Source organism: Aulostomus chinensis, chromosome 4 (genome assembly GCF_037954235.1).
Source record: "Aulostomus chinensis isolate RoL2024-O1b breed Wild chromosome 4, RoL_Achi_v1.0, whole genome shotgun sequence".
NCBI classification, from domain to species: domain Eukaryota; kingdom Metazoa; phylum Chordata; class Actinopteri; order Syngnathiformes; family Aulostomidae; genus Aulostomus; species Aulostomus chinensis.
Window position 1 is genome coordinate 30,835,188 of NC_141323.1, and position 23,973 is coordinate 30,859,160.

Here is a 23,973-nt window from a genome sequence, read left to right on the forward strand (position 1 = left end):
GTGAGGGCCATGAATCTTCCCTCCTGGACTGTGGACGCTCAGGGTCTGGAAACACCTGCTCACCTGGCAAATCAGTTGGACTCATCTGCTCAGGTGGAGCTTTGGTTCAGGTCCTCCTCCGTCCTGTTGCATATTCATGTATTAATGATGCTCTTGTCTCTGCTCAGATGCTGATGATGTCAGGTTGGTGGGAGGAGCAAACCACTGTGCTGGTAGACTGGAGGTAAAACACCTGGGAGAGTGGAGAGCAGCAGAGACAGACTGGTCCTGGACCCTGAAGGAAACAGCTGTGATATGTAGATGGCTGGACTGTGGTTCTGCTGTCTCAATACAGGAGAGAGACGAGTCCTCAGAACGACTCATGTGGTTCATCAACTCTGAGTGTGTTCAGTCTACATCAACACTGAAGGAGTGTGTGAGATCATGGAACTCTCCTGGTTCCACCATCCAGGAAATCACCTGCTCAGGTAACATTATTGACACTAACAGTCATGTGACTGAGATCCAGGACAAGTTGACTTTGGCTGTTTACATGAACACAAATATTCCTTTGTTATTCTGACAATGATGATATTCCATTCTTTAACCTTTATTTAACCAAAGGAAACTCCCTGAGTGACTCACATTTGCAGCATTACTCTGATAATGTTCACAAAAACACAAAACAAGCTGCTCAGTTCAGCCATTAAGGGCCTTGCTCAAGGGCCCCATGGTGGTGGTAGTGAGGGAGGCAGCAGTGCTGCTTGTAGCTCAATCCTGGTGAGACAAAGGTGAAGTGTACTGATGTTTCCAGTAGCTTTTTAATCTGTTCAGCTTTCAGTTGTATTTTAACAGAATTTACTGTCTCTCTGTTTCATTTTTGTCTTCAGAAAAAAACCTTCAGAGCTAAAAGACTGATAAATGAAATAAATTTATCTCTTAGAAAAACAACAATTTTAAACGTCAGATCTGCAACATAAACAATCTTCACAACAACCAACCACAAAAATTAGTCATGTTCACCCATAGTGTGCTCATGTGGTGAGGTAGAGAAGCTAACAAGACTGAGAAACAGTTGTGAGAGAAGCTCCTGTTAGCATAGCCTTCATCTCAACACTCAATCAAGTTCACTGATTCCCATAAATTGATATCAAACAAATGAACGACAGAATTCCTTGTTCCAGTTCCAGCCAGGAGCTTCAGTGTCTTTAACAGGATCAGCACACATCAGGGAAACCCTGTTTAACCTCACTTCATTCTGTGAAGGCATCAAATTGCTGCCTGCCAGATGTGCAAAACAGGAACGTAACTGGATTCCCTTCAAAATAAAATTCTCATGTCCTGAAAATTACCTGAACAAATTAAAACCCCTCAGGAAATTTTCCCTCAGAAACAGACCTACATGAGAGTCATTTACACTGCTTCTTCCTGCAAATCCTGAGGATTGAACCAGCAACCCTCCAATCACAAGTTAATATTTCTTAACTTTAAGCCACCAGTGCTCAAATTTGACAAGGGTTAAGATGGTGATGAAAACCAGAGATTCCAGTTGTGTTCTCTGATTTACACGTGTGGGATTTTAGATGATATAAGAGCATGTGAATTATTTCAAAGAGGATAAATTCCTTGCAATTCTGAATTTTCTTTTTCATTCTCAGGTTAAATTCCTTGGAAACCAATGTTTTCCTGTCTCATTTACAGGATTTGCTAGTTAACATGTCAGAGGCATGAACAGGTGAGTTCATGTTAACATGAATTCATTCTCATCATGAATCTGCCTCTTGTTGTCTTTTTCAGAGTCTGTCAGGCTGGTGGACGGGTCGAACCTTTGCTCTGGCAGACTGGAGGTGAAGTCTAACCAGCTGTGGTCCTCGGTGTGTGAAGAGGACTTTGACATGCAGGATGCAGAGGTGCTGTGTGGAGAGCTGAGATGTGGGACACCTTTAGTCCTGGAGGGGGGACTTTTTGGACCAGCAGAGTCTCCATTCTGGACTCAGGCGTTCCAGTGTGAGGGCCATGAATCTTCCCTCCTGGACTGTGGACGCTCAGGGTCTGGAAACACCTGCTCACCTGGCAAATCAGTTGGACTCATCTGCTCAGGTGGAGCTTTGGTTCAGGTCCTCCTCCGTCCTGTTGCATATTCATGTATTAATGATGCTCTTGTCTCTGCTCAGATGCTGATGATGTCAGGTTGGTGGGAGGAGCAAACCACTGTGCTGGTAGACTGGAGGTGAAACACCTGGGAGAGTGGAGAGCAGCAGAGACAGACGGGTCCTGGACCCTGAAGGAAACAGCTGTGATATGTAGATGGCTGGACTGTGGTTCTGCTGTCTCAACACAGGAGAGAGACGAGTCCTCAGAACGACTCGTGTGGTTCATCAACTCTGAGTGTGTTCAGTCTCCATCAACACTGAAGGAGTGTGTGAGATCATGGAACTCTACTGGTTCCACCATCCAGGAAATCACCTGCTCAGGTAACATTATTGACACTAACAGTCATGTGACTGAGATCCAGGACAAGTTGACTTTGGCTGTTTACATGAACACAAATATTCTTCTATGATTCTGACAATGATGATATTCCATTTTTTAACCTTTATTTAACCAGAGGAAACTCCCTGAGTGACTCTCATTTGCAGCACCACTCTGATAATGTTCACAAAAACACAACACAAGCTGCTCAGTTCAGCCACTGAGGGCCTTGCTCAAGGGCCCCATGGTGGTGGTAGTGAGGGAGGCAGCAGTGCTGCTTATAGCTCAATCCTGGTGAGACAAAGGTGAAGTGTACTGATGTTTCCAGTAGCTTTTTAATCTGTTCAGCTTTCAGTTGTATTTTAACATAATTTACTGTCTCTATGTTTCATTTTCGTGTTCAGAAAATAACCCTCAAGAGCTAAAAGACTGATAAATGAAATAAATTTATCTCTTAGAAAAACAACAATTTTAAACGTCAGATCTGCAACATAAACAATCTTCACAACAACGAACCACAAAAATTAGTCATGTTCACCCATCGTGTGCTCATGTGGTGAGGTAGAGAAGCTAACAAGACTGAGAAACAGTTGTGAGAGAAGCTCCTGTTAGCATAGCCTTCATCTCAACACTCAATCAAGTTCATTGATTCCCATAAATTGATATCAAACAAATGAAACACAGAATTCCTTGTTCCAGTTCCAGCCAGGAGCTTCAGTGTCTTTAACAGGATCAGCACACATCAGGGAAACCCTGTTTAACCTCACTTCATTCTGTGAAGGCATCAAATTGCTGCCTGCCAGATGTGCAAAACAGGAACGTAACTGGATTCCCTTCAAAATAAAATTCTCATGTCCTGAAAATTACCTGAACAAATTAAAACCCCTCAGGAAATTTTCCCTCAGAAACAGACCTACATGAGAGTCATTTACAATGCTTCTTCCTGCAAATCCTGAGGATTGAACCAGCAACCCTCCAATCACAAGTTAATATTTCTTAACTTTAAGCCACCAGTGCTCAAATTTGACAAGGGTTAAGATGGTGATGAAAACCAGAGATTCCAGTTGTGTTCTCTGATTTACACGTGTGGGATTTTAGATGATATAAGAGCATGTGAATTATTTCAAAGAGGATAAATTCCTTGCAATTCTAAATTTTCTTTTTCATTCTCAGGTTAAATTCCTTGGAAATCTGTGTTTTCCTGTCTCATTTACAGGATTTGCTAGTTAACATGTCAGAGGCATGAACAGGTGAGTTCATGTTGACATGAATTCATTCTCATCATGAATCTTCCTCTTGTTGTCTTTGTCAGAGTCTGTCAGGCTGGTGGACGGGTCGAACCTTTGCTCTGGCAGACTGGAGGTGAAGTCTAACCAGCTATGGTCCTCGGTGTGTGAAGAGGACTTTGACATGCAGGATGCAGAGGTGCTGTGTGGAGAGCTGAGATGTGGGACACCTTTAGTCTTGGAGGGGGGACTTTTTGGACCAGCAGACTCTCCATTCTGGAGAGACTCACCTGGCAAATCAGTTGGACTCATCTGCTCAGGTGGAGCTTTGGTTCAGGTCCTCCTCCGTCCTGTTGCATATTCATGTATTAATGATGCTCTTGTCTCTGCTCAGATGCTGATGATGTCAGGTTGGTGGGAGGAGCAAACCACTGTGCTGGTAGACTGGAGGTGAAACACCTGGGAGAGTGGAGAGCAGCAGAGACAGACCGGTCCTGGACCCTGAAGGAAACAGCTGTGATATGTAGACGGCTGGACTGTGGTTCTGCTGTCTCAACACAGCAGAGAGACGAGTCCTCAGAACGACTCATGTGGTTCATCAACTCTGAGTGTGTTCAGTCTACATCAACACTGAAGGAGTGTGTGAGATCATTGAACTATCGTGGTTCCACCATCCTGGAAATCACCTGCTCAGGTAACATTATTGACACTAACAGTCATGTGACTGAGATCCTGGACAAGTTGACTTTGGCTGTTTTCATGAACACAAATATTCCTCTGTTATTCTGACAATGATGAGATCCTGAATTTGATGAGGGTCATGTTGATGATGTGAAATATGGAATCCAGATGTTTCACTTTAAGCAGTGAGACCAAGGTGTCTCAAATACGATTGTGTGTATGTGCGTGTGTGTGTGTGTATGTGTTTGTGTGTGTTGGGGGTTCAGCCTCATCAAGCAATAACAAGAGGAAGGTGAGTCAGGAAGGGAAGTTTCATGGTTCTTGTTTTTTCCGATGAGTTTAAGCAGGATTAGTAGCTGAGAAAAATGGGTGAATATTAGAATGATGATTTCCTGATGTCTCCACAGAGTCTGTCAGGCTGGTGGGGGGGTCCAGTCTATGCTCAGGCAGACTGGAGGTGAAGTCTAACCAGTCATGGTCCTCTGTGTGTGAGGAGGATTTTGGCCTGCAGGATGCAGAGGTGCTGTGTAGAGAGTTGGGGTGTGGGGCTCCGTCCCTCCTCCACGGGGGCCTGTATACAGACATGGAGACCCCAGTCATGGCAGCAAAGTTCCAGTGTGGTGGAGATGAATCTGCTCTGCTAAACTGTGGAAGGTCTGGCTCAGTGAGGAAGACCTGCTTACCTGGGAACAGCGTTGGCCTCGTCTGCTCAGGTGAAGGTCATAGATCTGCTTCATCCCACTGCTTTGCTTCTACCACTCATGATTCCTGTGTCTGCTCAGAGCCTGATGGAGTCAGGATGGTGGGAGAGCCCAGTCGCTGTGCTGGGACCCTGGAGATCAAACACCAGGGAGAGTGGAGACCAGCGGCCCCTGGGGGTCCGGAATGGCTCCACCAGTCTGCCTCTGCAGTGTGTAGACGGATGAATTGTGGCTCTGCTGCTTTGACAAATAAAAGAAGGGACTCGCTATTCAGGCCTGTGTGGTGGATCAGGTCTTCTTGTGTCCAGTCAGCATCTGGACTGCGGGAGTGTGTAGTGGAGACTGATAGAGTTCATAGTGCTACCAGTCTGATGGTGGTGTGCTCAGGTAAAACTGGACATTCCAAACAAGCTGCTGCTTCCTCGATGACACCAGCACATCGGCTGATTCAGCCTTTCTTCTGCTCCCCCCTCCACAGATTTGCTGGTCCAGCCAAACATCTCCTTCTCTGCCTTCACTGACGGCGTCTCTGAGGTGAGGCAGCAGGAGACTCTGCTGCTCCGGGGCTCCAACTTCACCATCAGTTGCTCTGTTGAACCACAGTACCCAGGAGGCCTGTTCCAGCTCATCTTCTCCACCTCCAGCACGGCACAGAACTACACCCTACCAGCGCTCAAGCACTCCGCCCAGTTCCTGTTCTCAGCAGCAGACCACACCCACCGAGGGAACTACAAATGTCTTTATCACCTGTCCCATGTTTTCCCCCATCACTTCTCCTCTGAGAGCCAGGAGCTCCACCTCATCATAGCAGGTGACAACAGGACCAGCTGGAGTCAGACAGGAGAATGTGACCCTGACTACATTTACATGCACTTTCTACTCCTCTGTTCTCCTGCTTCTTGTTTTTAGCCTGAAAATGACAACATTCTGATGAAGCTTTTTACATGACTATGGAAAATAGTCCAGCTAGCTAATTCTAACTAGCTAGGCTAGTCTGAGAGATGAAGGGCGGAGCTAAAGTTCACTGTCAAATTGATCATTGTCTTGACAGTCCAACAGGCACCTTAAGAACAACTTTGGACTCAAATGCCCCGTTAAAAAAGAAATCTATAAGTCCAAGGAAACAAGCACCTTGGTACAATTCAGAAAGCAGACACCTGTAAAGTGTCATGAGATAACTTTTGTTGTGATTTGGTGCAATATAGATAAAACTGACTTGACTTGTCATTTGTTTGTCTCCCGTCCAGTTAAAGTGTCTCACACTGTGAGACTCTACAGTTTTAATTCCTCCTGAAGTTCATTCATGACAGAAAAGCCTCAAACCTAAATAATTTTGGTCTGTCCTACGTTTTCATTGAGAAATGCTCAGTTTTGAAAACCCACCCAGAATAAACTCTTTCTAGAATCCTGATTAAATCTGGACTGTTGTCATTTTCAGAATAACAGTGGAACGATGGCGGACGTGTAAAAGTAGTCTGTGTTAGATGAATCCACCAACCTTCTGGGAAATATGCTTCTTGTCCATCATCCCCAGAACCAGACAAGGAGACAGAGACTCTTCTCTAGAGAGCTGAGACCCTCGTTAGTTAGCTTAGCACATTGAATCGTAGCGGTTGGGAAGTGTTAGCAAGTGTTAATAGTTTCTCCAGAAACATTTGTTCGTCCTATCATTTGCTCACGTGAAGGTCCCACTTCAAACTCAGTGTCAGAACGAACCTGACAGGAAACGATCTCGTTGCAAGAGGCCCCAGACTTGAACTGGACAGTTTGAACCAACAGGAAACAAAGAGAGAGGAAACTGCATGAGGTTCAACACGTTGGTGAAATCAAACCAAGAATGTTGTAATTACATGTTCTGTGTGTCCATGAGGGAGCTGAGACCAGCAGAGACCAGCAGACCATGAGTTAGCTTAGCATAATGAATGGTAGTGAGTGGGAAGTGTTAGCATCAACTGTCTCAGGATCATGATGTTGGTTTGTCCTGCAGTCCTCCTCCTCCTCCTCCTCCTCCTCCTCCTCCTCCTCTCTTCCAAAGTCGGCCATGACCAGTAGCAGCAGTCGCTCTCCTGCTCCAACAAACATTTGGTTTTGGTGGCCAAATCACTGCTCCCAGTCAGGAAAGTAGTCCCAGCTATGTGTCTGATTCTAAAATTAGAATGTCTGTTAAAAGTGATCCACAAGCCCAGATATATGAATGCAGGTGTAGCGGCTCCAGACTGAGGGGTATCTGGACGCTACATGTGATACCCAGGATGAAGACTGAGGATCAATGAAGAGAGAAACGATGGATGAACGTCTTCTCAAGTCCGTTTGATATCTGACACTTCGTTGGGCCTGTGGGAAAAATCTCTCAGCCTAACCCATGTAAGCGTCAGAGCTCCACCTACTGGTCAGGTGGAATAAATTCAAAAAATAGGGGGGTGTCTGTTTTATGTGAAAACACATTAAAAAACAACATTTTCTGTCTGTTTATATTAAAACTTCTATTTTCCTTTTTTTTCAGTTCCTTCCACAGGCAACAACTGTTTGGGACTTTTATGCTAACACTTCCCACCTCCTACCATTCATTGTGCTAAGCTAACTAGCATGAGTCTCAGCTCCTAGAGAAGGGTCTCCATCTTCTAGTCTGGCTCTGGGGATGATGGACAATCAGAGACTTCTCCTAAAAGTTAGCGTGTTCCTTTAACATGCAGCCTTCCATCAAGAACCTTCAACCATCAACATGTCTGTGGTGGTCAGTGGTGATGTCATTGATCAAATGTGATGATTCTAAATGTTTTTCAGTGCCTTTAAGTGATTTCATCATCAGAGCGTCCATCCACCTTCTGATCCTGGGGTCATGTGCTGTCTTCTTCTACCGCTACTTCAAGGTAACACGACGTAGCTTCGTAGTCCTTGGCTATGAGCAGTTGTTTCAGCAGCAACTGGAGGTCTGAGCTGTCATGTCTTCCAGGCCAAAATGAAGCGGCAGGCAGGACACCAGGAGAACATTGAACTCAACGCTGGTGATGCTACAGAGGAAGGCTTGGTTGATGAAGAGGCTGGAGTTCACCACCAAGACACCACGGACGTGTGACTGCAGCGCCGCCACAACTGAGCTCCAGGCTTCTTCTGCTTTCACCGTGGTGATGTTTAAAGCAACAGGACGTCTCCTCATTGCAGTCTTGTGGTTTTTCTCATGTTTTCATGATCGTCCATCTCTGTTCTCAAGGTCAAGTCTCAGTTCTGGCCTGTTTTATCAGATAGATCAAAGGTTATTGAAGGTCCCTGAAATGAAAACTCCATGTTCTCAGTTCTGATCCTGCATCTCTGTGGTCATGGCTCATTTATCTCTCCACACATGACAAACCAAAAACTTTTCCAGTGTTTTCACATCGAACTCCCGGTTTTTCTTTTTTTCTCTTCCTGTTAAAACAATCCAAACATTTGAGGACTCATCCTTCCCTCAGTGGTGTCGACTCATTTTCCATCCAATGGAAACCTCTCCTCAGATTTGGATGCCCCTCCCCCATCCACCACGTGATGCACTGTGGCCCCAAAATACTTTTTTCCCATAAACATCCAAGAAGAAGTGGCTGTAAAACATTGGATTCATTGTTTTAGTCTCTACAGCCCAAACTGACTCGTTCCACTGACAGAATAAAACTGATGGCAAGTCTGAAGGGACCATGATTCCATTTTTGTACCCACTTTTGTTAGCAGCAAGCTAACCACAAGTAGCCAGAGCAGGTCAAGTGAACATGTTCTGCTGTGCGGGGGTGCGTTCACTGCTTCTGGCTCAAGTAGAGGTCACATCCTGTCACATGACCCATGAGGACAGAGGTTCTGTTCATCATCAGAACTGTTGAGGAGCCGTCTGAGCACATTTTGATGAAAAATAATCACAAAATCAACTTTAAACAAGTTCCCATCTTCCAGCATAGCAGAGATCAGCTCATGGTCCAATACTGGGCCTCCTCCTGATTAGTAGGCTGGATTTTTACAGTGAACATTTGAAGTCACCAAATGAGAGATGGAAACAAAATGAAGTCCAGTTTGATGCTGGAAAACCACTTCTTTGACAAAACTGTTTTTCTCAGCTTTCGTTAAAAAATGACAGTTTTTCATGAAACCATCCTTCATTCAGGTGTTGATGAAAAATATAATAGACTCACTGACAACAAATCTTTTGAAATGAAAACAGACACCTTGGTCTTTGTTCTGATGAGCTCTGATGTTGTTCAACTGTTGGTCTCTGAGCCTCAGCACCCCTGCCTGTTTGAAGGCGTATTCTGTCCAAGTAGAGCTCATGATGTGTTCATCTGACCAAAATAAAAATGGATGAAAATGTCAAGAACCTCCCTCCCAAATGTGATGTCTTCCACTGAAACACCTCTGGAACATTGAGAGGTTTCCTACTCCAACAGTCCTGTCTTCTTACCAGCTTTGCTCTCTCACTACTGTTTAGTGTTGGAGAGATTTTGTTCTGTGACACCTGTGAGGAAGAGACTTCTATTCTTCTTTATGATGTCATGACCTGATTTCTGGAGTGAAAGTAGTTAGTGTGATGTCATAATGAGCTCCATGATTTTCTGTTATTTTTGGTAAGAGTTTCATTGTTTCACCTGTACATGCGTAGTTACACCAGAAGGGGGCAGTTTAGCTCATAGAGTGCTTGGTGACATGAAAAATCTGTAAAAAAAAAAAAAAAAAAGTGTTCTTCTTCTGTGGTGGTTCTGCTGATGCTTCCAGTTCTTGCCAATGCTGAAGTAATAAAAGAAGGTGTTGTCCAGCAATGCTGTCTGTCTTCATGGTGTCTCATTGACTCCTTCATCTACATATCAGGCCACAGCAACAGTGCTGTCCCTCACTACACAACATAGACACTGAGATTCCCACTAATGATGAGTCAGCACATCCTGACTGTTATGATGACCTCAGCCTGAATGCTCCTCCTTCCTGAGATGCCAGACCTCAAAGGACTCCAGTTTGACTCAGAGTCACTTCTTCTTCTCTTGGACAAATAAATGGATGAACAAACACTAACATATCAATCATGATTTAAACCCACTGGCAAAACCAATGTTTCCACTTTGTTGATTTTTACAATTTCCTTTAATAAATACAAGTGGGTGGAGCCCAGATGGTCCAAACCTGTTTCCTGTCTCCTGTCATTGTGGAGAGTCTCTGTTCTGTCCTGCTGCTGTCCAGTTGTCTCAACTGAGCTCCTCTGCTGGTTCCACCTTGAAGAGTGTCTGAGCTAAAATTGAACCTTGGGGAACTTCAACCTTCAACTTCAACTCAGACTCACACCCTCTTCTTCAAAACATGACATTTGGTCGAGTCCTGTCACATCAACAGGTGACGTGGAGGAAGTCATCAGGAGACACGGCGATGTACAGCTATGTGACATCAGCAGAACTGTGGAAGTTTCTACTGAGTCTCCTGATGACAAGTGGCAGTATAGAGATATTAAAGAGGGTCTGAGCTAAAACTGAACCTTGGGGAACTTCAACCTTTGATCTCAGAGTTTTGTGTTTGATCTTAGAATTCCTTCTTTGATCTCACCTTGATTTCTCAATGATTTCTTTGTGGACACAAATTGTCTTTGATCTCTCAGTCTTCTTCTGTAACCTCACCAGTTGAAGCTTTCTCACTGCTTGGATCTCATGTTTCTGACATCTCTGAGCTTGTTTCCTATCCCCCTGTCTCATATTGATGAGGTCATACAGCCTGATGATGTCTATGGTTCTCCTTTGAGTGGTTCCCTCTGGGAGAGGTCTCTCTCTGTAACTTGTGTGTGTGTTTGGTCGTATCCTGTTTCTCCTTGACAGCACTTTAGTGTTTTTACCACTGGTGTCTCATCTGTGATTCACCTTTTATTTTACTGTTTTGTCAAAGATGAAGGTGTGTTTGTTGTCATTCATTAATCATGTGATTGCTCATGTGACTGTGGTCACGTGTATGCCAGATGGCGCTGTTCTTTTCTTTTGCAGATGAAGCGCTTGTAACGTCTCTCACTCTGATCACTTCATGCTATTGAAGTTACTCAGATGTAGCCTAACTAGCTTAGTCAGTAGAGCATGAGATGCTTAATCCCTGGATTGTGGGTTCAAGCCCCACGTTGGACGTTCATCTTGAACATCACTGCTTGTCCTCTCACTTTTTGCAGCTGTGGGAGCTTTGATTGTGAAAATTGATTCTGCAAAGACCTGCCGTGAGGCTGGGCTCTCCTCTGTATTTGGTTGCTAGGAACCTGAATCAGTCCTCAGTGGAGCGGTGCTGCTGAGGCTGAGTGAGGCTTGAGTGAGGGACTGAGCAGGAGCAAACAGGTTCAAGCAGGTTCAGGCAAACTCCACTCAGTCCACCAACATCAAAGCAGAGGAACTGAGTTCATCGAACAAAATGATTCATATCATCTCCACTTGGAATGCTCTGGAACTACAAGTACACTTAAAATGGCTGACTTATGACAACAGAAGGAACTTTGAAGTAGATTTGATTTATTTCAGTCAGTGACAGTTTTTTTTTTCAAGAATTTAGTTCAGGTAACTTCATTGTTTTACTAAGATGAGCTTTATGTTATAACATTGAAATAAGACATAAAATATAGTAAATATAATGGAATATATTGGAAAATATCCTGCAATATATTAAATATTATATTTCCATCCATCCATGTTCTTCTGTCTCACACGTGAAAGCCACTGGGATAAGGGTTATTTTAAAGATCTAGAATATCTTGTGAATATCTGGAGCTTAATTCCAGCAGCAGACCTCCTCAGGTGATGGAATTTATATTTGACATGTTTACCATTAAATGAGACACATTTGCAGTCCATTGAAATCTACTTGTGTTCATGGTGAGTTGATTTCAAAACATGAGCTGACAGAATCTACGTTTAGGGAGGAACCACCATATCCAGGTGTCTGGACCTTTTTGTAGTCAGAGCCATCAAAGTAGCAGACTAAGCTAGCAGACATTAGCATTGAGAAGAAACTGACCAAACACAACCCTATTGCATTGTGGGAAATTTCAGCTTGGTTTGTGTCCATCAGTACTCACCAGAAATTTGTCTCATGCTGCCGTGACCTGGATTTGAACCAGGGTTGCTGAGGCCACAACACAGAGTACTAACCACTATAGGATCACCGCCTCCTCAACAGCAGTTTGAGCTTCCGTGTCTTTGTCTCAGGTGAGATCAAAGACAGATTTCTAAGATCAAACACAAAACTCTGAGATCAAAGGTTGAAGTTTCCCAAGGTTCAGTTTTAGCTCAGACACTCTTCAAGGTGGAACCAGCAGAGGAGCTCAGTAGAGACAACTGGACAGCAGCAGGACAGAACAGAGGCTCTCCACAATGGCAGGAGACAGGAAACAGGTTTGGACCATCTGGGCTTCTGTCCACTTTAATGGTTTTTAAAACATTGAAGGAAATTGTAAAAATCAACATTGCGTTTTAATCATGATTTCTAGTTGAGAGTGTTTGCTCATCTGTTACAGAAGCTTCTTCTAGAGTTGACCCTGAATGAGTGGAGGGACCTTTTTGATCATCAGGACTGCTTTTTGATGCCCTGATGGTGCATCGGGGTCATCATGGTCCTCCACCATCTGCAGGGGTTCCAGGACTGTTGTGGTGTTTGTGGGAACTGCAGGGAGAAGCTGAGACCTGGAGAGGAAGTCCTGGACTCCAGCAGACCTCTCAACACCTGCAGCATTTTTTCAGCTCCACCAAACCCAACATTCACTGCCTCCTCATCATCTGGGCATCAAAAGCAGCTCAGACCTGCTGCAGCTCAGAGACCTCAGCCATTTTTAGGATGTCTCAATGATTCTCCTTCACATGATTTTCATTCAGAAACAATAGAATTGTCAAATACCACAACAGTTTTCAGCTTGCTGGTAAACAACATACACACACACACACACACACACACAAATAGTTTGTGTTTATGAGAAGATTAAAAGAATCTACTGTGCTTCAATGAAGATAAATTGTTGAATATCAATCCTCTACTCATGTTCATGGGAGTGTAGTTGTTGTGGCCGAGTGGTTAAGGTGGCGGACTAGAAATCCTTTGGGGTCTCCCCGCGCAGGTTGGAGTCCTGCCAACAACGTTAAACTGCTGTTCCAGAGGAGACAACATCTGCTCCTACTTTAGGTCCATGTGTCAAAGGTTTTCTTTCAAGGGCTGTAGCAGCTGATGATGAGGGAGAGAGAGAGGATTGGTAGCATGATGTCTTGTCTCAACCATTCTGGTGTTGACCAAAATCTTTGTTGATACTCCAGTGGTGGTGAAGGTGATGGAAATGTTCCAAGTGGGACGGTTCCATGTTCAACCAGTTTCATCTGGAACTGAGGTGGAGCTTAGGGTGAAGTAGGAATTGGTTTGGTTTAGTCCCTGGGAATGTCAGTTGGTGTGTGTGTGTGTGTGTGTGTGTGTGTGTGTGTGTGTGTGTGTGTGTGTGTGTGTGTGTGTGTGTTTACATGCAGACTTTCCCTTGTGACAGCTGATTTGGTTTGGAATCCATCTTAGTCAGGACATTTTGAGAAAATTCTATCATGTCGTTGTAGTTATTTTGATTTACAACACTGGAAAAAAAATCACCTCCCCTCCAAAAACCCTCCTCTTCAACTTTGTACCCAAGTTGTCTCCTCATCAGGCACCACAGGATCCAGTAGGTTCAGTTAAAACAAGTCATTAGAGATTTAAAAAATGTCCATCAAACACAAAATAAGGCTTCAAATAGGTTTCCAATTTCATTTCATGTTGACACATTTTGTCCATTTGACATCAGGACTGCTCCCAGATCGTCTCCATGACCTCATCCCAGCACCAGAGTACCGCCCAAGTTCATCAAGGACAGCAAACATGAGCAGGTCTAGATTCACCTCCATATTTGGAGGTTGTTGAATTTCCTCCTGAGGACCGTCAGGCTGTTTCCTTACTTTGCCGTGACAAAACAGCAGACAGCAACAAGGACTGCTCCCAGATCATCTCAATGACCTCATCCCAGCACCAGAGTACGGCTTTCACCATGACAGTCAGACTCTCATCTGTCCTTCATGTTCCCTCAAATGTGCAGTGTGGACCTCACACACTGAAATTTAGCCTGAAAACTCTTCATGAAAAGCAGGAGACTCAGAATCTCTGTGGCTCAATCGGTCAGCGCGCTCGGCGATTAACCGAGAGGCTGGTGGTTCGAGCCCACCCAGGGACGATGAACAGGCTCTACTGGTTCTTAGGACTCTGTTGATCTGCTGCTGAGTTGCTACTTGATGTCAACATTGGTCTGTTTCATCCTGAGTAGTTTGATCATAGCAGAGTCGTTGCATCATTGATCTGAATGTGGACGGACAGATTGACCCTCCACAGCAGACGCATGTGACAGATCTCTTGATGAGACACTTTGTGGTCAAGCCAGATTCTGCCAGTCCCACTGACATATTTCAATCACACATGTTCAGAGATGATTTTGTTTTCCTGAATACATTTATTATTTTCTGATCACCTTGTGGATTTTTCATCATTCTCCTCATTACCATACTTTAGGTTGCAGTATGTACACCTTAGTTAGTCTTGGGTTTCAGAAATCATACAGCATACAAATAATAGCAGGTTGAAGCATATTTATTTAAAAGAATTTAACATGGTTACGCACACACACACACACACACACACACACACACACACAGCCTGTCTTTGGTATAAAATGGTCTGTCACGTTCTCTCACATTGCACAACAACAAAACAAACAAAGACGGCCATGTCCAGTGTGGTCCTGGATATGACGACTGGACTGCAGGGTCCCAGTATCACTGTGACAGTTCTTTTACCAGCTATGACCTTGGACAAGAACTTCTCAGGAGGAAACTTATCATGGTGGTACAGTGAAGAAAACTGGACCTGAGCTGCCTGCTGAAATCTTGCAGGTGAAGGACAGAGCTCCACCTCTTTGACAGACACCACCACTGTTGGCTCATGTTGTCAGTTTTTGACACACACGCATCTAAACACACACACATACACATGCATGTTCTTACACACAGAGACTTTTCCTCTGTTTTTGTTTTTTACTGGTTTTGAACCAGTAGTTGGTTTCTGTTGGTTTGACTTTCTTGACTGGTTGTTGTTTGTTTGTCTAGAGGCCCACATCAAAATATTCAAATCAATATTTCCATGGATAAGGAAGCCTAACAAGGAAACCAAGAGATGGGAAACAACTTGGATCATAGAAAATTGTTTTTAGTTTATTTTACAGCTGATTGAAGATGTGGGTCAAAACAGACCTGTTAACATCAGAGATGGGAACAGAAAGCTAACACAAGAGGAAGGTTCAAGCTTTGAAAAAGGAGTTTGAGAAAAATCTTGAACTGACAGTAGAAATATCCTTTTGTATGTTTACCTTTGTTGACAGAAGTCACTTTAGCTTGGCAGTGAAAAGAATCTCTGCTAGCTTGACAAATAAGTGGCACAAACTGGGTTCAAGCTGGACTTTGGACACTGGTATCTGCAACAACTCCCATCAACTCCTAATCTAGCATCTCTGCTGTGCTCAAACTATTTTACAGAACATTTGACAGACCTGTGGAGCAGTGAGGACAGACATGAGTTGATGCACATGATCCACTGAAGCGCCATTTTCCCCTGCCACTGAGGTCACCAACATGAGCTGGAGTTGGGACTCTTGAACTGAACCTGGTATCACAGCGACACCTACTGCTGCAAAATGGAACAGCAACATTGAACCCAAGTGCAGGATTGGAGGGAGACTGATGGTCGCTGTTTGGGTTTTTGAAGAAAAAGGAGGGCTTTGGTTCAAGCTGGATTCTCAGAGACTATTTCCCCAACCTCTACATTGGCATCTACACTGTCATCCAGTCATGTGACTGAAGTCATCCAGTCATGTGACTGAAGTCATCCATTTATGTCAGTGATGTCACTTGGCAGGACTGTCGTTGCCGTCACATTCTAGAAAAGAACCCAGACTCCACATTGACTCCTATCTATTATTGTGTCCCACCCTCCTGGTCCTTACTCTGAATTCTCAGAGTTTATATCCAGTTCAGTCCTCAAAACAGATTCAGTCATGAGTGTAGATAAATTTCCTTTTCTCCACTGATTATATGTCAAGGTTTGTGTGTGGGGGTGGAGCCTATCCAAGCAGCCTTCGGACAAGAGGCGCGGTTCACCCTGGATGAGTCACCAGTCCATCACAGGGCCAACACATACAGGCAGACAACCATTCACACTCACAGCCACACCTAGAGTCAATTTAGAGTATCAATCAGCCTCGTCCCCTCTTGATGTCTTTGGACTGTGGGAGGAAGCTGGAGTACCAGAGAGAACCCACACAGACACAGGGAGAACATGCAGACTCACACAGCTGGGGCTCGAATCTGGAACCTTCTTGCTGTGAGGCCACAGTGCTGACCACTGCACCATTGTGTCCCCTGAAAATGCCACCAGATCGTTTGGATTGTCTATAAAATCAAGTACACATGAACATGAAGAGGTTTTCACAGGGCTGGTGGTGCAATGGATAGCATGACTGACTACTGTCAGAAGATTCTAGGTTCAACTCCTGGCTCGCTCACTTAAAATTTTATACTGAGAAGCTTTCACACCTGAAGTGTGAACCACTGCTAAAAGTCCCTGAAATCCTCCAAGGTTTCCTCCTTGTCTGCTGTAAACATGAACACATGCATGGATCCTGCTACCTCTCACATGTTAAGCTGGCACTTGACAGTGACAGCAGGAGAACAAAAAATCCCAGTGTGTCATCAACATTTCCTGGAAACTAAATGATAGAAGCTGTTGAATTTCTGTATCAGAACAAGGAGAAAGGAGCCCCAATGAAAGAGTGATGATTCTTTATTTTGATTTTGTTCTTCACTCCTACACAAGAGAGGGAAAGTATCGGCTGGCAGGGAGCAACTGCCTGCTTCAGAATGGGACGAGCCTCAGGACTTTCCAGTGAGAGCTGCAAAGCTTTCACTTTATCAATGGAATCACTGGGAAAAGAAACTCATCCTGTCAGATGAAGGCCAAATAGTTTTGCTTCACTGTGTTGAGGGAGGGTTTGTTCAGATGATTCTAGAAGAATAAATCAAAACATCATCAATTAACATTCAGAAGAAGTGAATGCAGAGTTTTATTGATGGTTTCAGGAATCAGCCTCTGGGTTCATGGTGCTCCAATCTTCAGACAACTGAAAGTGATGAAACCACCTGTGTTGAGTTGTCTTCCATCATGGAAAACTAAAAGGAAAAACTCACACAATTAAACATTCATTGGTTAACAGTTAGCTGAGCTACCAGTGGTCAAACCTGCAGCTGAGGGTACAAACAAGAGCAGGCTAACATTTGTATTTTAATTTTATGTATGCAAAAAATCAGAAAGGCAGTTACAATGACATCATCAATACAAAACCTTGTGTTCACAAAGATGAAGTGAACAATTTCCACAATCAATCCCAAATTTAAGGCCTGAAGTTAGAAAATAATATTAGCTAGCTAGCTAACGTTAGCTCGAAAATGTTAGCAAGCTGGATATTAAGCACCATCAAATAGTTCAAACAAGGTCAACAGCTGTTATAATGATGGTCACATGATTTAAAAGATTAAAAACAACTCTCTGTATCAATGTAAGATAGAGTTACATAAATGAATAGAACATTACTCACTGACTGAAAATTGAAAAAGCACCAGACTTTGGTCCAGAGCTTGGTTCTAACGTGACTTGACAGCACTTTTTAGGGCCTGAGCCAGAAGGAACTTCTGGCAAAGACTCCATCATTTTTTCCACTTTTTTTAGTTCTTGCAATCAACACTGCCCAGAGTTCATCTGCAGGAAATAAGACTCACACATTTGATGAAGTTTGGTCAGACGGTGCAGACACACTTGACACCCAGATAGGTGAGCAGGTTTTGGACCAAGTTGAAACTTGTCAAGTATTTGAGACAGAAAATGACAGAAAGCTGTGGCTGTGTTCTGGTTCTGCGTGTTTCAGATTTATTGCCCTCCCAGTAATGTCTTATTTCCAGCTCTGCTCTCCCTCAACTACTGTTTAGTGTCATATTTATTTTGCTGACTACTTCATTGACATGTGGTCAAAATGTCTTGTGTTTCCTGAAATTAACTGAGTGCTGCTCAGTAAAGTAGACATGACTTGAGATTCTATTCCTGCTTGGTCCATTTCAACATTCTTATCCTTCCTAGCATTGGAGATAAAGTATCAGTAGGGGCTGTACTTGATTAGTACTGCATATAGTACACATCAGTCACTGCCATTACACAGTGGAATGGACGTTGAAATACTGTTGACCAGCAAGCTGAAAACTGTTGTGGTATTTGACAATTCTATTGTTTCTGAATGAAAATCATGTGAAGGAGAATCATGGAGACATCCTAAAAAGGGCTGAGGTCTGCTGAGCTGCAGCAGGTCTGAGCTGCTTTTGATGCCCAGATGATGAGGAGGCAGTGAATGTTGGGTTTGGTGGAGCTGAAAAAATGCTGCAGGTGTTGAGAGGTCTGCTGGTGTCCAGGACTTCCTCTCCAGGTCTCAGCTTCTCCCTGCAGTTCCCACAAACACCACAACAGTCCTGGAACCCCTGCAGATGGTGGAGGACCATGATGACCCCGATGCACCATCAGGGCATCAAAAAGCAGTCCTGATGATCAAAAAGGTCCCTCCACTCATTCAGGGTCAACTCTAGAGGAAGCTTCTGGAACAGATGAGCAAACACACTCAACTAGAAATCATGATTTAAACACAATGTTGATTTTTACAATTTCCTTCAATGTTTTAAAAACCATCAAAGTGGACAGAAGCCCAGATGGTCCAAACCTACAATTCTACAATTCTACAATTTCATTTAGCAGACGCTTTTGTCCAAAGTGACGTACAACACAAGTAAGAATTTAGACTTAATTAAGGAAAAGTCCACAGGAAGCACAAAAGTGCTTCAGTTGTGATTTGGTCACAGCTACCGCCATCTAGTGGCAGAAGAAGTGTCGCCCCCCCTCCCTTTTTTTTTTTCTTTTTTTTGACAGATACAACATCACACAACACAGTTAGTGCTACATAATCACTAAGTGCTGGGTCTTGGACCCTCTGACTTATTCTACCCCACAGGACAAAGAGGAGAAGAGTCAGGTTAAGTGCCTCAGTGCTCTCTGAACAATTGAGTCTTCAATTGTCTCTTAAAAGTAGAAAGGGCTCGGTAGTTCGTTCCACCATTTGGGAACAACAGAAGAGAAGAATCTGGCTAGGGATGGCAGTGTTGAGCAGGCGTCAGTCTGACAATGATGTCATATTATTTTGTTATCACTTGACCAGACCCAAAAGTAGGCTCCAGGTATCAGTTTCTTCTCAATGCTAATGTCTGCTAGCTTAGTCTGCTACTTTGATGGCTCTGACTACAAAAAGGTCCAGACCCCTGGATATGGTGGTTCCTCCCTAAACGTAGATTCTGTCAGCTCATGTTTTGAAATCAACTCACCATGAACACAAGTAGATTTCAATGGACTGCAAATGTGTCTCATTTAATGGTAAACATGTCAAATATAAATTCCATCACCTGAGGAGGTCTGCTGCTGGAATTAAGCTCCAGATATTCACAAGATATTTTATATCTTAAAATGAAGCATTTTTATATTTGATTTATTGTTCATTAGCCTGCTTCATGTGGTGTGATTTTATGTGTCCTATATTGAATCGAACTTTGTAAACGATCGTCCCTCAGGATGTTGAATGATGTCAAAAAAGTGTTCTCTCAGCTCTCCTTTCCTCTAAATAGAGGAGTCTCTGCTGAGGTCGTTCCCTCTCAGAGTCCTGACGTCTATTCGGATGCACCGAGAGACTCAGGCAAACAGAAGACAAGGGCAAGTGAAGTAACCTGAAAATGAGAGGGGAGGTTCGACATCAAAATAAAACAGGAAGAAAAGGACACAAATGGGATATCAAAATAAGAGAGACCATGAGACATGACCCCCCAGTTCCTGCTGCTTCCAGCTCTTCATATCGAGCCCCTCGTACAGTGGTTGAGAGAGACCACAAATATGAAGGGTGTCTACATAAATGGAGAAGAACACAAGGTGGTGCTAGACGCTGATGATGTTTTAACATATTGAAGTGAGCCCCCTAACACAGGACCTGCATTAATAAAACTCTTTGAAACACTGGAAGCTCTGCTGGATATAAATTCTCCATTCTAAAACACAGGTTCTGACCTTTAATCACTCACCTCCAGAACACATGGAGGAAAACCTCCACCTGGATTGGGGCCAGAACTCCTTGAAGATGATAGAAGAAGATGGAACTCCATTTCCTTTCTGAGTCTGAGTCACAGGATTGATAGAGTAAAAATAAATGTCCTACCACAAAATCTCTTTCTAGTTCCAGGACCAACTGGAGAAATTGCCTTCAAAACCGTTTCTGAATTGAACAAAATGCTTTCCAGATTTATCTTGCAGGGGAAGAAACCCAGGCTCAAATTTAAACCACACCATGAATGAGCCCCAGTTCCTGCTCTACTGGCCCATCAAAATCTGGAAAAATGTTTCCATAAAGTCCAAATCTCAATGAATAATTTGGAATGTTAACAGGAGAATATCACTACAAGTCATTTAATGATGTGCTTTTAATCCTGGGTTCAAGCCTCATGAAATGAACCCTAGATTTAAATCCTGGATTCAAAGAGAGTAACAACTTTCTACTCACTTGTGGAAAATGGAAATGTAAAAGATTTGAAAGCCTGAGAAGAGAATATCACTGAGAAAGTCGGACTTTTTAGAATCCTCTTAGGTGAGCAATTATTTTAGAACACGACATCAGAAATGAAACAGACTTTAATGATCCAATGCTGAAAATATTTTTGGCTGCCCATCAAGAAACAAGAAAAACCTCATATTGTTTGTTGTTTTCCGTTTGACCTGATTCTTGGTTGTCAACTAACTGCTCATTGGCTTTCTTGATGGAACAACAAAAGCAAAAGTTGAAGACTTGGAATATCCAGGCCTCTGGCGTGATTCTCAGCTGTCATTTAAATTTCACATGAACTCAGTGTCCAAGCAAATATCTGGTGGGCTAAAATGACTTTTGTCCTTCTGTTGACTTTTTCCATGAGAAGTCTGGAAAAGTATTATAACACAGTTCATGTTCCCAATACTGGACGACACTGGTGGTTTCTATGGGAACACTGGTGACGGCCCCAGGCCTGGAGTCCTATGCAGCGTTGTGTGTGCAGGGTCCTGTTGGTGGGTGTGTTTGTGTCTTTGCAGGTGTGGAGCAGCCTGGTCATCAGGCTGACTGGGAGCACCGGGCCAGTGTTCCCAGTTAGGCCTGTTTAACCCCGCCTTCCCAGACATTTGTCTCCCTTCTGCGCTCAGCCGGCGTGCTGTTGTTGTCCTTTTGTTTTTCCTTGTTTTCCACCAACAACATGCAGCACACACTGACATCACATCACACACTCACCTCCACTGCTGACACTGACTTCCACACCTCACATGGTTGATTATTTACTTTAATAAATGGTGATTTGCTGCTACCAGGTTTTGCTGCACCTCTGAGCCGGTCCTAACACATTCAGACATCAATCTTTGTCCTCTCAATGTCTGATATAATAGTCTTTGTAGATTTGTGCTCAGGTGCTTGGATTGAACCCATCATTATTTAATGTAGGAGTCCCAAAGGCAATTCCATTGGTCAGTATTGATTTTCAAATGTGTCTACTTGAATTTCCCTTCATACTTGAAGCAACTTTCAATTCCTTTCAGCTCACAATGCAACCTAGAGTGTAGAGATCATTTGTTTCTATATCTTCCTAGAATCAGCAAAGAAACTGGTCATTGCACATTCATATTTTCCTCAAGTCAATTTTATCATTTGGAAACCATCTTGAGGATATTTGGAGAAAGTTCAATCATTCAGCTGCAGTTACAGTGACTTACAACACTGCAAAAAAAAAAAAAATCACCCCTCCACAAACACTCTTGTCCAACTTTTGTGCCCAAATTTTCTCCTCATGAGGCACCAAATCAAGTCAAGTCATTTTTATTTGTATGGAACCAAATCACAACAAAAGTTCTCTCATGACTCTTCACTAGTAGAGCAGGTCCAGCACCAAACTCCTTCAATGAATCTACACCCAACAATTCTCCATCAGCAAGCACATCCTGCAACAGTGGCGATGAAAACCTTCCTTTGAACAAACAGTAATGTCGAGCAGATCCAGGATCAGTGGGGACGGCCTTCTGCTTTGACCGGTTGTATTCAAAGCTCCATCAGATTGGAAAAACCTTTCCTACCTTTCACTTCGGTCTCTCACTTCCTTTCTCATCTTCAAATCATCAAGCATTTTCAAACATCTGAATCAACGCCCCCCTTGTTCTTCAAAAACCCAAACAGCGACCATCAGTCTCCCTCCAATCCTGTACTTCGGTTCAATGTTGCTGTTCCATTTTGCAGCAGTAGGTGTCGCTGTGATACCAGGTTCAGTTCAAGATTCCCAACTCCAGCTCATGTTGGTGACCTCAGTGGCAGGGGAAAATGATGCTTCAGTGGATCATGTGGATCAACTCATGTCTGTCCTCACTGCTCCACAGGTCTGTCAAATGTTCTGTAAAATAGTTTGAGCACAGCAGAGATGCTAGATTAGGAGTTGATGGGAGTTGTTGCAGATACCAGTGTCCAAAGTCCAGCTTGAACCCAGTTTGTGCACTTATTTGTCAAGCTAGCAGAGATTCTTTTCACTGCCAAGCTAAAGTGACTTCTGTCAACAAAGGTAAACATACAAAAGGATATTTCTACTGTCAGTTCAAGATTTTTCTCAAACTCCTTTTTCATAGCTTCAACCTTCCTCTTGTGTTAGCTTTCTGTTCCCATCTCTTATGTTAACGGGTCGGTTTTGACCCACGTCTTCAATCAGCTGTAAAATAAACTAAAAACTATTTTCTATCATCCAAGTTGTTTCCCATCTCTTGGTTTCCTTGTTAGGCTTCCTTATCCATGGAAATATTGATTTGAATATTTTGTTGTGGGCCTCTGGACCTTTTTTTCATCAGTAAACCCTCGATTTCAATTAAAAAAATGGTAAAATGAACCTCAAGAAAATCATAGAAATAAACAAAAGGTTGTTGTGTTTTCTGACCATTACTGAGGGGTGTTAGAACACATCTCTGACATGGATTGGTTTGATTTATTATTCATTTTAATACTATTTATTTATTTATTTATTTTTTACCTGTCCTGTTCAGTAGCTGAGGCAAGCAGCATCAGTGTTCCTGGTGCCTTGTTGTACTGAAGCAGTTTTATTCTGCATAGGAGGAATCTGATAAACTCCTCCTATCGCCATTTATGTTTAATTTTATTAGGAATGGTATTGGTTCATTGATGAAGCTACCGGACTGAGGCTCAGGAGTGGACAGGAAGAGAGAACAGGGACAGGACAGTGAAGACAAGGAGGAGGGGGGAGACAAAAAAAACAACAGCAATAGCAGAAAACAACAACAACAACAACAAAAACACAAAAACAAACAAAGATAAAAACAAACAAAAAAGCAAATAAACAAACAAAGAAAAAGTAACAACAACAAAAGAAAAAGGAAAAAAAAAACAATGGTTGCAGAATTTCTGGTGCAGGCTTACCATTTGGTTTAATATAATTTTAAGATAAATGTCTGAGTGTGTGTTTATGGGTCACTTTTGCGCTCCATGCGTGTATGTGTGTATACGCGTGTGTATACGCGTGTGTATGTGTCTGTGTGTGTGCTACGGTTTGTCTTGGATGCTGTGCGTAGCTGGCTGTAGCTGATGTGGGGGGCCAGGTCATCGCACCCCCAGTCCAGGATGGCAGGTAGGTCAGGACCAGGTCACCAGAGCACCCAGAAATCCCCAGGACACGGGGAGCCCCAGGCCACCCCCCCCCCCC

At 43.4% G+C, this 23,973-nt stretch overlaps 1 long non-coding RNA gene and 1 other non-coding gene across 2 annotated transcripts; both read left to right on the forward strand.

Moving 5' to 3' along the window:
* Positions 1–2,383: 2,383 nt before the first annotated feature.
* LOC147266477 (uncharacterized) lies at positions 2,384–4,166 on the forward strand. The gene is made up of 3 exons (XR_015112661.1): positions 2,384–2,453; positions 3,764–3,997; positions 4,072–4,166. It is a non-coding gene; the product is annotated as an uncharacterized LOC147266477 (long non-coding RNA).
* A 10,021-nt stretch (positions 4,167–14,187) lies between these two features.
* On the forward strand, positions 14,188–14,261 carry trnan-auu (transfer RNA asparagine (anticodon AUU)). Its single transcript has one exon. It is a non-coding gene; the product is annotated as a tRNA-Asn (tRNA).
* The last annotated feature ends 9,712 nt before the right edge of the window (positions 14,262–23,973 follow it).